Raw genomic sequence first — 13,300 nt, 5'->3', positions numbered from 1 at the left:
CCAACAACCTTTTTCTAAAAACATCAGCGAAGGCTACAGTTTTCCCTAAATTCTGCAGTTGGACTTGCTGCATTTGAGGCTGTCCTGGGCGATAGGGCCCCTTATTTTCGTGTTCGGTTCGCTTGGACACAGTGGCTGGCCTCCCACCTCACATCCCTGGTCTTGAACAGGCCAACCGTTGGGTTGGGGGTCTGTCCATCCCACTCGCCTCTTTGTCACCCCTCTTCCTAGCCTTGTAAAACGGGGCGAGATGGACAGCCTGGGTGGTGCAGGAGATGTTAACACTTCTGCCTGCTTTTTTTAGGGAGTTACTTGGTAAACATTTTAACTTAGTAAACATTTTAACACAAACGATGAAAAACAAAACATATCCAAAGGATGAGAGCAATAACCCAGCAGGCAGGGTGAAAAGATTGCGAAAAGGTTCAACCTAAGCATAGTGCATAAAATCATGTATTGCAATGTCCTACCCATCAATGACCACTTCAGCTTCAACCTCAACACTACATGAGCACACAATAGATGCAAACTCAAAGTAAACCACCCCAAACTCAGTTGCGGGAAATACGACTTCAGCAACAGAGCGGTCAATGTTTGGGATACTCTACCTGACTCTGTGGTTTCTTCCTCAAACCCCCAAAACTTTAACCTTAGACTGTCTACTGTTGACCTCACCCCTTTCCTAAGAGGTCTGTAAGGGGCGTGCATAAGCGCACCAACGTGCCTGCCGTCCCTGTCTTAATGTTCCCTTTTATTCGTCTCTATTTCATGTACTAATAATCATGTTTATACTTATATATATATTATCAAATGCATGCTTGACAGGATAAATAAATAATAAATAAAATAAAATAAATCCAGATCAGGGATAATGTTAGGCCTTACTTTTTATTTTTCTTCTTTTTTTTTTTTTCCTCCTTCCTTCCAAATGAAATTCAAATACAGGGATGAAGAGTAGTCATGTCACCTCAGTTGGCAACTGGCAGGCAAATCCTAGAAATTTTCCTCGCACAAAATCAGTCGCAGGAGCCCGTATGCGGTCGCTTAATGATTTAATGCAGGGTGGGAAAGTGACATTTTGCAGTGGTGTGCAGGAGGATGCTCTGGAGTTATGCTCAGGTAGCGATTGGAAAGACTAGATTATTGGGGCGAAGAAAAGGTTAGGAAGGCATCCAGCTCTGTCCCCCTCTGTCAGAACTTCTAGCCTGGCTTCTTAGATGTGATTGGAAGCTTCTGTGGGCCTCCTTCTGGCTGAACACCTGCGAGACAGCGCTAAAAAGCCATCACGGAGGACATGGAGATGTGGTGGCGAACGGGATGATGAAGAAGGCCCAGCGTGCTTCTAGGCAGCGCTTCCTGCCTCTAAAGGAGCCTTTTAATAGGATGTGGGATCTTGGCTGCTTGATGGGAAAGGCTGTACCAGGTCTATATTATCTATTACGGCTCCTTTTAGACAGGGATGGCTTCGACATGATTTGTAATATTTTGTAACGACGCGAGAACCTCAACAAAGCCCTTAGGGGACCGCGTTGGAGGGATTAAAATTGAAGAATGCATTCCATTATTAAATTGGATCCACCGGAATAGGATTGATCTAAAGTCTGCAAAGCTCCCAGCTTCACCTCTTACCCCGCCCCCAAAGCAATACCAAAGTGTTCCCAGTGGTTTTTGTGACCCCCCCCCCCCCAAAAAAAAATTACATGATAGATTAATCGATGGATGAATGAGTTGATAGAGCAAATGAAGGCTGATCCAAGTTGGTTGGTTGGTTGGTTGTGGTTTGCCTTGGTTGCGGGAGCTCAAACATCTTGACTTGAAAATACTTTTTTACGCACTCTAGAAATGCCTCCGTTGACCCAAACGCTCCGTTTCCCGCAGCCTTGTGGTTTTCGAAAGCTTTGCTTCGCTTCTCGAGCATATGAGATGCTATATTGCCGCTGTTGCTCATCCCCTTAAACCTGAAACTGGGAGGAAAAAGCAAAGATTGCTAAGAAGCTGCTAAGCCATCCCTGCCCCACTCGCCCCACTGATCTTTGCACAGTGGCCGCTGCGAGCCCATCGTAGCCCCCACCCTCAAAAATGGGGAAATGTTTTCCAGGAGGTGCTTCCACTCAGCTGGTGGTCTCGCTCTACTCTTCCCCCACTCTCTAGTTTGGTATAGTTTACTTTATTGTCATTGCACCTTGTATAATGAAATTCAATACTATCTTCAGTGTACATTATGACTGAAAATAAACACAAACACAGAACCTTCACATTCTATACATTGAATTGAAAATCCCTGATATTGCATTAATATTGCACTAGACAATAGAATTCAACAGAGCTCCTGCCCTGGGATAGAAGCTGTTTTTCATCCTATTTGTCCTTGCTTTTATTATCCTGTACCGTCTGCCAGATGGTAATATTTAAAAAAAAAAAAAGGCAGTGCCCAGGATGAGATGGATCTTGGAGAATGTTTTGAACTTTCTTAAAGCAGCGGGAGCTATAAAGCTCTTCCAAAGAGGGGAGAGGACAACCCACGATCCTCTGGGCAATGACGTTTACCCTCTGGAGTGCTTTCCTATCTGCCACTGTGCAATTGGCAAACCATACAGAGATGCAATAAGTTAAGATACTTTCTATGGTGCAGCGGTAGAAGGTCACCAGCAGTTTTTCATTCCGGTGTTGTTTCCTGAGAAGTCTCAGGTAGGAGAAGAGAAGAGAAGAGAAGAGAAGAGAAGAGAAGAGAAGAGAAGAGAAGAGAATTCTTTTATTGGCCAAGTGTGATTGGACATACAGGGAATCTGTCTTGGTGCAAATGCTCTCAGTGTGCCTAAAAGAAAAGAGACATTCATCTAGAGTCAAGAATCAAAAATCAAGAATTAGTATAATCTCTGCTGGGCCCTTTTGGCCAGGGCTGCAATGTGAGCACCCACAGCTTCAAGCCCCAGCAGCCGCTTGCCCTCCAAAGTTGCCCACTCCATGATCATGATCTCCAGAGGCTTCGAGAATCCACTCCGGGTGAGATTCTGCCCTGAGAAAGCTGCTTGGCAAGGAGAAGAAGCCCAGAAACCCCGGGGAATCTAGCCGGGGTTTTGTGCGAGGGCTGAAGCTGGCCGGATGGACTGAGGCGCATACCTTTGGTCCAGCTAGCCTCTCGCTACCGTCCAGCCTGCCATTTTCTCCCTTGGCCGGCTGATAGATGGCATAAATTAGGCCTCTGAAGGGGGAACGCTGCATCCTTAAGAAGAAATATGCCCTCGTTTTTCTTAAACACCGTTTGCACTGAGTGAAATGTTTCGAAGGGACGCTGAGGGATAACTTTATTTCTTACGAGGGAGCTGAGAGCCGCTGGGTTAAGATCATAAAACACGGGGAGTAAGGAAAGCTGTCAGGCTTTTGGTGCGCGAGGGGGAGGGGTAAAAACAAGCAGACATTATTCTTCCCGGGAGAAGCTCACCCCACGCAGGGGCTTGGTGGCTACTAGCGGGATGCTGTGGGGGCTCCAGCTCTCAAGAAGGTGGAGGCACCGCAGGTTGAGTCCGGAGGTGAAGCTGATAACAAGGGCAGAGGTGAGACAGAGTCATGGGATGCCACTAAAGCGCTCTCTTGGGGTCATGCCTTGTGACCCAGAGCCCTCTCAAACCGAGGGTGAGCACGCAGCGGCTGTCTCTCACCTTAGAGAGTTCGTTGCTTCTCAACCGGCTCATGATTTAATTAGGGCAATCGCCGGAACCCTGACAGCAACTTCAAGGCGCGTGGGCTTCCAACTCCCAGAATCCCCCCCTGCCCAGTCAGCATGGACTTCAACGGGAAGCCCACTTCCGTTCTTGTTCGTGCCGTCGCAACTTGCAAAGGTGGCCCACTTTAGTTGAACACGGCCTGTTGCGGTCACCTGGTTGGCCTCCAAGCGAGGGTCGTCGTCGTGCCATCGAGTCTGGGTGGGGCAGGTGAGGTCGGGTGGCGAGCACAACTCTGGGACTGGGAAGCCCTGCCTCCCCCCCACCTGTTGACAAAGTCTTGGATTGTCTCCAGCGGGGAATTCTGAATTATGTCTATGTTAATACTCCCAGCCCTCGCTCTGTCCTTGGATGGATTTTGTCCCTGTTCATTTATTTAACCCTGGTCAGCGCGGATGGCGGTTCCCTTTCCCCCTTTTTAAAAAAAATCAAATCAAACATTTATTGTCAATGCACAACGTGCGTACAATGACACCGAAAGCTTTAAAAACCCCTCACCATTGTTTTTATGACGTCAGCTGGACTGAGAGATAATGACGTTTGGCTGAAACCTTGGCCAAACGGTGGTCTGAATTTGGAACAGTTCTTGATTGCTAACCCAGCTGGTTTATCCGTGAACTGCCTACCACCCCCAAGTCTTGAACCGATTATTTTTGCCAACTTGTACGTTAAGATCAGCCGGGGAGTTCCTGCCTATGGCATGGGCTGGAACAGATATTTCTCCCGAGTTGTTTTTCTTTCAGGAAATCTCAGGAAGGAGGCTTTCGTTATTTCACATTTCAGCATTAACTTTGTTTTATTTTTGTATTTATTGTTTTTAAGTGTGGTGGATTTATCGCGATGGTTTTATTTAAGCCTTTTCTTAAGGGCTGTTCTCTTGGAAAGTGCTTTGAGCTCCTGGGGGGACGATGAGTGAGATAGAAATAATATTGAGAGTTGGTTGTGCCTCTCCTGGTGACCATTTGGCATTATTTTGCACTGTTTATTTTTCATGATACCGTCATTTTCTCTGCACTAAAACGCCACCCTTAGCAGCACATTACAGATTGGAGAAGCTCCATTAGATTTTCTCAGGAAGGTTTCAGGCTTACAAAAGAGTCTCCGTGCATATGGTGGACTGGATCAGTAGTGGTATTCTACCGGTTCGGCCCGGTTTGGACGAACTGGTAGTAAAAAAGGTTGCCAGTCGGCCAAACCGGTAGTTAAAAAAACAGCTACCGGTTCGGACTGGTATTTCTTTCTTTTTTCCCCCTCCCAACGATCAGCTGTTCCGACAGTCAGCTGTTCTGACAACCCCCTCGCTGTCTTACTGCTTCGCCCAGGAGATTTTCCTGAGGGCCAAGAGCGGGAGGATGTGGAGGAGGAGGAGGAGGAGGAGGAGGAGGAGGAGGAGGAAGAAGAAGAAGAAGAAGAAGAAGAAGAAGAAGAAGAAGAAGAAGAAGAAGAAGAAGAAGAAGAAGAAGAAGAAGAAGAAGAAGAAGAAGAAGAAGAAGAACCACCACCCACCCAGTCACATGGCCACGCCCACCTAGCCATGCCTACAGAACTGGTAGTAAAAATATTTGCATCCCACCCTTGGACTGGATCCTGGATAGGTGTTATTATATATGCTCTTGAAGTGCCAGAAACCTCAACCTTAGATGCCTCCTTGTGACTCCAGAGCATGCAAAATGCAGGACCCTCCCGGGGAAGGAAAATGGGCCCAGAAATTCCTCTGGATTTTTCCCAGTCAAAAGTTAACCAGGCTGCAGGTCCGGACACGGCCCCATCCTGCCAGGTTTCCTTCCTTCGTTCCCTCTGTCCATCGCTCCTTCTCCTCTCCTGCAGGTACGCCGCCCGTTTTTCCGATGCCCAAAGATTTGATTGACGTGAGAAAACACTTTCTTGGGTGAATTTAGAGAGCCGCCAGCCAGGGAATGGATGCAAACTTCCCCGCACAATGTCCACACTCCGCCGTGCACACAAGCCCGTACTTCGCCTTCCCAGCTTCTCCCTCTCTTCCTGCCTTTCAATTTCTGAAGCCTGCTGATTTGAATATTTATAAATATCAGTAAATTATTTATTGTAGCAATCTGCTGTGCCATTTCACCGATTGCTGTTAACACTTTAGGGTTTCCCCCTTGTTTCCTTTCAAGGGTGGTGGCTCAGGGATTGTCGCAGCTAGTTTGGGGTGTGCGTGTGTGTGTGTGTGTGTGTGTTTCCAGAGAGAAGGTTTGTGGGGGGTTGATCAGAAGGCCATTTGTTTTTAATGGCAGAGAGGGGATATTAGCGTAGAATCCAAGATCTGAGCTATATCAATAGTCTGCATTTTGCAATGAAAAATACAGAATCGGTAGGTATATTTTGCACATACAGGTAATTGTGCAAACTCTTCTTCCCTGACAATTGTGCATAACCAGCCTGCCCACAGATTGATTCCTCCCCAATACTCTGTAATTTTGTTTCACCGAGCCGGCACTCTTGAAATTCCTTGTTTGTTTGTTTTTTAAGAAAAAACCTGGCAACGTTGACTCCTGTGGTTGGCTATAAATTCCGAGTTCTCTGGAATATCCCGTCCTTCCTCCTGCTGGGTCCATTCTCAGCCGAAAAACTTCCCTGCGTAGCTTGTCCCGGGAGGAGAAGCACCCAATTCTGCCCAGCCCTCCTCATGATGGTGGTTGATTGCCAGGAAGCCCCCCCACTCTCCTTGAGCCCAGGGCTGACCAAAGAGCCACATGACCCTCCCCAAGGTCAGGTGAAGGAGATGCCATTCCTTGAAGCCAAGGTCATCTCATCAGCTAAAAGCAATAAAATATTTTATTGATAAAATGGGAGCAGGATGTCCATGCATATGAGAAAGACAGAGTAATAAAGGTGCACCATGTCCAGTTCCCTCCTTCCTTCCTCTCTTTCTTTCGCTTTTTCTTTCTCTCTGTCTCTGTCTCTCTCTTTCTCTCTCTCTGTCGCTTTCCTCCCTCTCTCTCCTCTTTCTTCTCTCTCTTTCCTCTCTTTCTTCCTCTCTTCTTTCCTCTCTTTCTCTTCTCTTTCTTCTCTCTTCTTCTTCTTCTTCTTCTTCTTCTTCTTCTTCTTCTTCTTCTTCTTCTTCTTCTTCTTCTTCTTCTTCTTCTTCTTCTTTTCCCTCTCCCTCTCCTCTTCTCCCCTCTCTCTTTTTCTCTCTCTCCCTCTCCCAAAGGAGACTTTCCTAAAACAGCCCTGTTCCCTGCCCAGGCCATCTCTTCCCCCACATCTGCCCAGAACTTTTCACGCCTGATGTTTCAAGCAGGAACCTCTGTCCGAACAGAATTTCTCCTCCGTCCATCTTGAACCCAGGGCCGTGGGTCTCACCTGCGCACAGGACCATTTTGCAAAGGAGCCTTAAGCTTGACGGGCTGCGTGTGTGTGTGTGTGGGGGGGAGAATCATCGGTCCCGTCCCACCTTTTCCTGGAAAGTCCCCCACAACTGATCCAAGGAAGAACACAAAAGGAGAGCCAACTTATTTTCTGCTCTCCGCCCAGCCCGGAAGGAACGGGTCTGCTCTGCAGGGACCCCTCTCTGGCCCCGGGGCTCTTGAACCTGGCTTGGAGACCTGCTCCAAAATAAACTTTGCTTGCAAGTTTTGCAAGCAAAGACCCGGAATTGCAGCCCCAGCATCGTACTCCAGGCCCTTTGTGGGGGGGTGGGAGTTGAGATTGTCACCCGTGCTATTCCAACCGACCACGCTCCTCCTTCGGGGTTGGTCTAGGTGGCCTCTGGGCGCCTCGAGTGTCAGAACCAGCGAGCTGTGATTCCCCCTCTCCGGGGAAGGATTTGGCTTTCGGCAGGCCTAAAAAATCTGCTTCGCTTGGGGAGCTGCGTGCAACTCAACTCTGTGCCCCGCCAGCCTTTCCACCCTCTCCTTCCCCCCCCTGCCAATATCCCAACCCGGCCCTCCCCTTCCTCCTCCTCCTCCTCCTGCCCCAAACAATGCTGTGAATAATTGATTGGATGAAACGGCGGCGGCTTCCCTCCTGAGCACAGCTACTCAGCTGGGCTGAAAATTCTTCAATAAGAATACGAAAAGTCCATCTGTTCGGGGGTTTATTTTTTTCTTCCTCCCAGGCCTCTGAAGTGACAGTCCTTCCTCCCAAGACCCTTTCCCTTGCCTCTCCCACCGCTTTTCCGTAGCTGCGGGGTGGGTTTCTCCCTCTCCCAGCCCCTCCCGCAGGCTGGAGCCCGCCCCCCCCCCCTTTCCACCAAGGCGGCACCCTAGCCCATCATCCCCTTCCTCCCAGTGTCTGCCTTCTCCTTCTGAACCTTTAATGCCAGCCTGTCCTGGCGTTATTACCAAAAGGAAGCAAAACTGCCTGGAGAATTCGCCTCCGTCTAAGTGTTAGTGCTGTGCGTGCGCGTGTGTGTGTGTGTGTGTACGTTGTCGTCGTTGTCGTTTCATCGTTGCACAGGTCGAACGCTAAGATAAGGTGGTGACCCGGATTGAACACTTGCAAGCGAAGCACTTTTTGCACACACACACACACACACACACACACAGGTTGTTAATTTTACATATTGTGGCGTGCGCTTCAAAGATAATCTCACAGATCCTCCTCCTCGCTCCTCAGTTTTCCTCGCCTGGCATGCCTTGCAGGTGCGCGGCCCATTTTGGAGTGACGCACCCTCTTGAGGACTAGAGCCTTATTCTAAAAAAAACAAAAAAAACCTGATTGTTTACCGAAAGGAGATTTGGATCTTCCCACCGGTTTCCCAATAGGAGCATTGAAGGTTACGGATTCCCAACTGCTTTCTTCCTCCTAGATATATATATTTTTTTCCTTTCCCTCCTCGCAGATTGTAAACACTGGAAACTGGTATTGTTTTCTCAGGAAGCGTTGGATATAAGTACTATAAATACGGCATGCGGGAGACCATGTTCCCCCTCCCCCCCCCCCAGACGAAAAAGGACTCGGTGACAAGCCTGGGTTATAAATGGTTTCCTTGGATTGATGCAAAACCAAAACATTTATTTTTTGCGGGGGGGGGGGTGAAAGGGGGAAAAATAAAACCTAGAGGAAGTTTACTTAGCGTAGAAACTTTTCTCCGTAAATGGAGAATCAAAAACAATTGCAGGTAGGAGGGTGGGGTGTTTAAGATGATCTTTTGAAGCAGGGGGAGGAAGGTGGATCCCCAAATCTGGCAGGTTTTCCTCTTCTCCGGCTAGTCTATATTTCACCGGCCTCGGTCCCGCCGAGTGGACTCCGGAAGAGGCTGTCCGAAGCCAGCAAAGAGGACGAGACTTAATTGTATTTCGGATAAGGCCTAGCTTTGGTTTTTATTTTTATTTTTGGCCTCCGTTAACAGTTGCTTCCCTGCCTTCCCTCTGGTGCTCTGATTTGTTCGTCTTGATGCCGAATTTTGAGAGATAAAAGACTCTCGCGGGGCAGGTTCCTTCCCCCCGACATTCAACCTGTGGTGCGAAGGGTGGCCTTCCAACAACAGTTCGTTGCTTTTTAAACCCGTCGTAATTTGAAAACTTTTAAAAAGGCTCAGCCTCCGGAGGGGAGGAAAAAAATATATTCTCAAATCCGAAGTGCCAAATGTGAAGAGAAATCTCGGTGAGGGGTGGATTACTACTTAGGGGGGTTTTCTGTTGCGCCGAAAGAGGAGAGGGTGGACGGAAGACTGAGAATATGAGGCCTCCTACTACCTGTAGGAGAGTAGGATGATGGCCCTGAAGAAGGAATTCAGCAGCCCTTAGTAAACATCAGCTGAGCTCCGGAAGGAAGAGGGTGTGAGAAAGAAACTCAAGGCTGTTCTCCCTTGATACTCTTTTGGGTATCAGAGGTGAAGCCGGTCGAGAGAAAGGGGATCTCTGCCAGGCTTTCAAGATTCTGTGGTTCTGTGCCCAAATAGGGTTTTTGGGGTGTCTGATTCCCAACCTGTCCCACCCCGAAGCGCTGACATCACCTCTGGCAGATGGTGGAACATCTGGCTTGAGAGTCAACGCTTGGGCATCGATGCACCCAGTTCAGCTCTCTTGGCACTGAATCGCCAGTGGCTTTTGGGGCAGGATGACCCTCGATGGGTTCTCCAACTAGCCCATCTCTGCAAGCCCTTACAGGCGGTCCTCGCCTTACAATAGTTCATTCAGTGACCGCTCAGGGTTACGACGCCACAGAAGAAAAAGTTCTTTTCACCTTTACAACCTTCACAGCATCGCCACGGTCAGGCGATGAAAAATTTGGAATGCATGGCAACCGGTTCCTATTTTACGACAGTCACAGTGTCCCTGGGCTCGTGGGATCCGCTTTTTGCGGCCTTCTGACAAGTGAAGTCAATGTGGAAGCCAGATTCCCTCAACAGCTGGGTTACTAACTTCACAACTGCAACGGTTTGCTTAACCACTTCGGCAAGAAAGGTTGTAAAACGGGGCAAAACTCACTTCGCAGCATAAATGTTTGGGCTCAGTTGTGATCGTAAGTCAAGGACCACCTGTATTTTCAAGTTTGTTTTTCTCTCTCTTTATCCAGCTCTCTCCGTCTATCTCTGTCTATCTGTGTCTCTCTCTCTCTCTCTCTCCATCTCCGTCTCTCTCTGTCTCTGTCACTCTCTGTCTCCTCTCTGTCTCTTTCTCTCTCTCTCCATTTCTGTCTCTGTCTCCATCTCTCTCTCTCTCTGTCAATCTCTTTCTCGATCTCTGTCTCTGTCTCTGTCTCTTTCTCTCTGTCTCTCTCTGTGTCTCTCTGTCTCTCCCTGTCTCTGTTTCTCTCTCTCTCTCTCTCTCCGTCTCTGTCTCCATCTCCGTCTCTCTCTCTCTCTCTCTCTGTCTCTGTAACTCTCTGTCTCCATCTCTATCTCTTTCTCTCTCACTCTCTCTGTGTCTCTCTGTCTCTGTCTCTGTCTCTGTCTCTCTCACACACACACACACTTTCCCAGATCTGTTGGATGGAGCCAAGCTGGTTGTTAATTTCCCACTGCCTTTCACCTCCTTCAACCCTCTCCTGCCGCGATCCTCCTCCGAGGTGTAGCTGAGGACAGATGTGGGCCTGGGTTGCTCCTTCTTTCTGGGGTAGCTGAGGCCAAGGAACCGCAGTGACGAAACTTTGACCTGGATTCCCCTCAAAGCCATTATTACACAAGCCAATGTGTGTGTGCGTGTGCGTGTTTGTGCGAGCATCTGTGTGTGCATCTGCTGAACCTAGATGTACAGTACTTAGGTGTGTTCAGGGTGTGTCCTTTCTCTGAGGATACGAGCGGGCGTGTTTTTCTTTTTTTTTCTCCTTTTTTTTCCTACAGGTGTACGTGTTTTTTTTGTCCTGCTGTTATCGGGGCATCGCCTTGTTGTGGGTGAAAAAGAACAATGCAAAGTGGGTGCTTTGATTATTTTTGCAAGGTTATGGGCCTCCCACATGTTTGATGGTCTGATTAGGCTCCCCACCGCTTTGAAAATGAGATCAACTTTTGCTGTGCTTTCAGCTCCGTCCGCTGGACACGCCCCCGAGGATTCGGTGGTGGGATTCAGCCGGTTCACGACAGTTCGAGAACTGGTTGTTTAACTTTCTGTGTAGTTTGGTGAACTGGCTGTTGAAAGAAATCATCACGTCAGCTTTGGAAGCCATGTTTATTATCTCTTTTAGGAGGTGAACTTCTCAAGGGGGGGCGCCTGTCAGCTTTGGAAGCCATTTTCCACGCTGCCACATAGCCTGAGAAAGTGGGGTGATTTCAGTTGAGTAGTTCTAAGTAGACAAATTAAAATTCTTTTCTTGGATCAAGGTTATTAGGTGTGGCACGGGATGGGAAAAGGATCTTACACTGGAATGTAGGAGGCAGCATCACTTGATGCCCAGGAAGGAAGGTTTTAAGGGGCATTGGCTCCTTGCTGTCACTTTTGTGAATCGGCCAGCGGCTGTCGCTCGCTTCTCTGTCGCTTTTCATGGGAAATGGTGCCCAGAGCCTGCTAAGCAGCCCCTTGCTGACAATTGGTCATTCTGAAGTTTCAGGCTGTTCGGTTGGGCTGTCAGGTCGAAGCACTTGGCGGGGAAGGCATAGAGGCTTCTGGGTGCACCACCAGGGCTCGGGCGGATGGCATGCTGTGCCCACCTCTCGGGGCTTAAATGGGAACGATACCAGGGGCTGGATGGGGGGTGGGGTACATGGGCAGCAGCTAGGGAAAAGCCCGGAATCTCTGGAATGAAACCCAACCAAGTGTCATTCTAATTTGGTTCATTTTGTTAGTCAATATATCTTGCTTAGTGTTATGGCGGAGCTGGCAGCAGAGTGCAAGTGAGGAGGTTGCGGAGGAACATGGGCCAGTCCTGGAGTCTGGAGAAGGCTCTGACAAGGGCTCTGCGTCGGAGGCAGAGATGGGGCCAGGGCCCTCCGACAGTTATCAGTTGCCTTCGGAGTCGGATATCAGTAGGGCAGAAGAACAGCTGGAGCCTGTTCCCAGTGTGCACATGCACAGAGCTGCCAGGAGAAGGGAACAGTTAAGGAACCTGGGTCAATTCGGGAGTAAAGCCACAGGTGGACGGTGAATGGCCCTTCCCATAGGGAATAAAGAGGAGCGAAAGGGGTTTTATCGGGACGACGAGTCTGCTTCATGATCTTGGGAAGCCTAGGTCAGAACATCTAGCTCAAGCCACTCCGGGCAACTGACTTCCAGACAAAACCTCTGAAATAAGAAATTGCCCAAGAGTAATATTATAAAAGTAAAAATAAAAATGTGCGAAGGTGAGGGTTAGAGACCATTCGTGTTGCGGATCTTCATCTCCAATTTCCACCTTAAAAGAGAGAGAGGTGTCTGTTGTTTTGTGAAAAGACAAGCATGAGGGGATTATCTTTGTTTTTCCCACAAATGGGAAAAATTATGTCTTGGCCACACAGAATAAATTAGTGGCAGGCAAAAGAGAAGGGGTTGGACTAGATGACCTACAAGGTCCCTTCCAACTCCGATTATCTGTTGGGGCATCGTTGAGACAGCACCCTGACATGGCTTTATTAAAGAGGTGGTTCCTTCATTTTATCAAACTTCTACAGATGGTCCTCAACTTAACGACCACAGTGGAGTCCACAATTTCTGCCGCTAAGTGAGTTTGCCCCCATTTTACGACCTTTCGTTCCACAATAGTTAGGCGTTTCTCAGCAGTTGTTAAGTTAGTAACCTGGTTGTTAAGTGAATCTGGCTTCCCCATTGACTTTGCCCGTCATAAATATGAGTCAGTTGCCAGATGTCTGAATTTTGATCAGGTGACCCTGAAGATGCTGTAAGCGTGAAAAAACAGTCATCGGTCACTTCTTTTTTGCGTGCCGTTGTAACTTTGAACGGTCATTAAATGAACTGTTGTATGTCGAGGACCACCTGTAGACACCGAAGTAGAAATTCCATGTCCGTGTGTCTGTAGCTCAGCTAGGAAACGTACTGGCAGCCTTAGCAAGTCCTTATTCTTGAGAGTCAGATTGTTGAACAAGAAAAAGGCACAAATGCGAGACGGGGCCTCCAAAGTGTTGGTGCCCAGAGGTTTTGAACTCACTTCAAATTAACCTTTGAAATACTTTGGGTTTTTTTTTTTTTCTGCTCCCTTTTCTGAACAAACTGGACAAGTGATTGGGTTATCCAAGGCAGTTT

General features: G+C 48.3%; 1 protein-coding gene across 15 annotated transcripts in view; it reads left to right on the top strand.

The window, feature by feature from the left end:
* CASZ1 (castor zinc finger 1) overlaps nt 1-13,300 on the top strand; it is a 267,041-nt gene that overhangs the window by 193,146 nt on the left and 60,595 nt on the right. The window lies entirely within an intron of this gene.

The sequence above is a fragment of the Pseudonaja textilis genome, chromosome 18 (genome assembly GCF_049901715.1).
Source record: "Pseudonaja textilis isolate UNSWEBS1 chromosome 18, rPseTex1.2, whole genome shotgun sequence".
Taxonomy (NCBI): domain Eukaryota; kingdom Metazoa; phylum Chordata; class Lepidosauria; order Squamata; family Elapidae; genus Pseudonaja; species Pseudonaja textilis.
The sequence above is the reverse complement of the archived record's forward strand: the minus strand, read 5'-3'. Positions and strand labels throughout refer to the sequence as shown.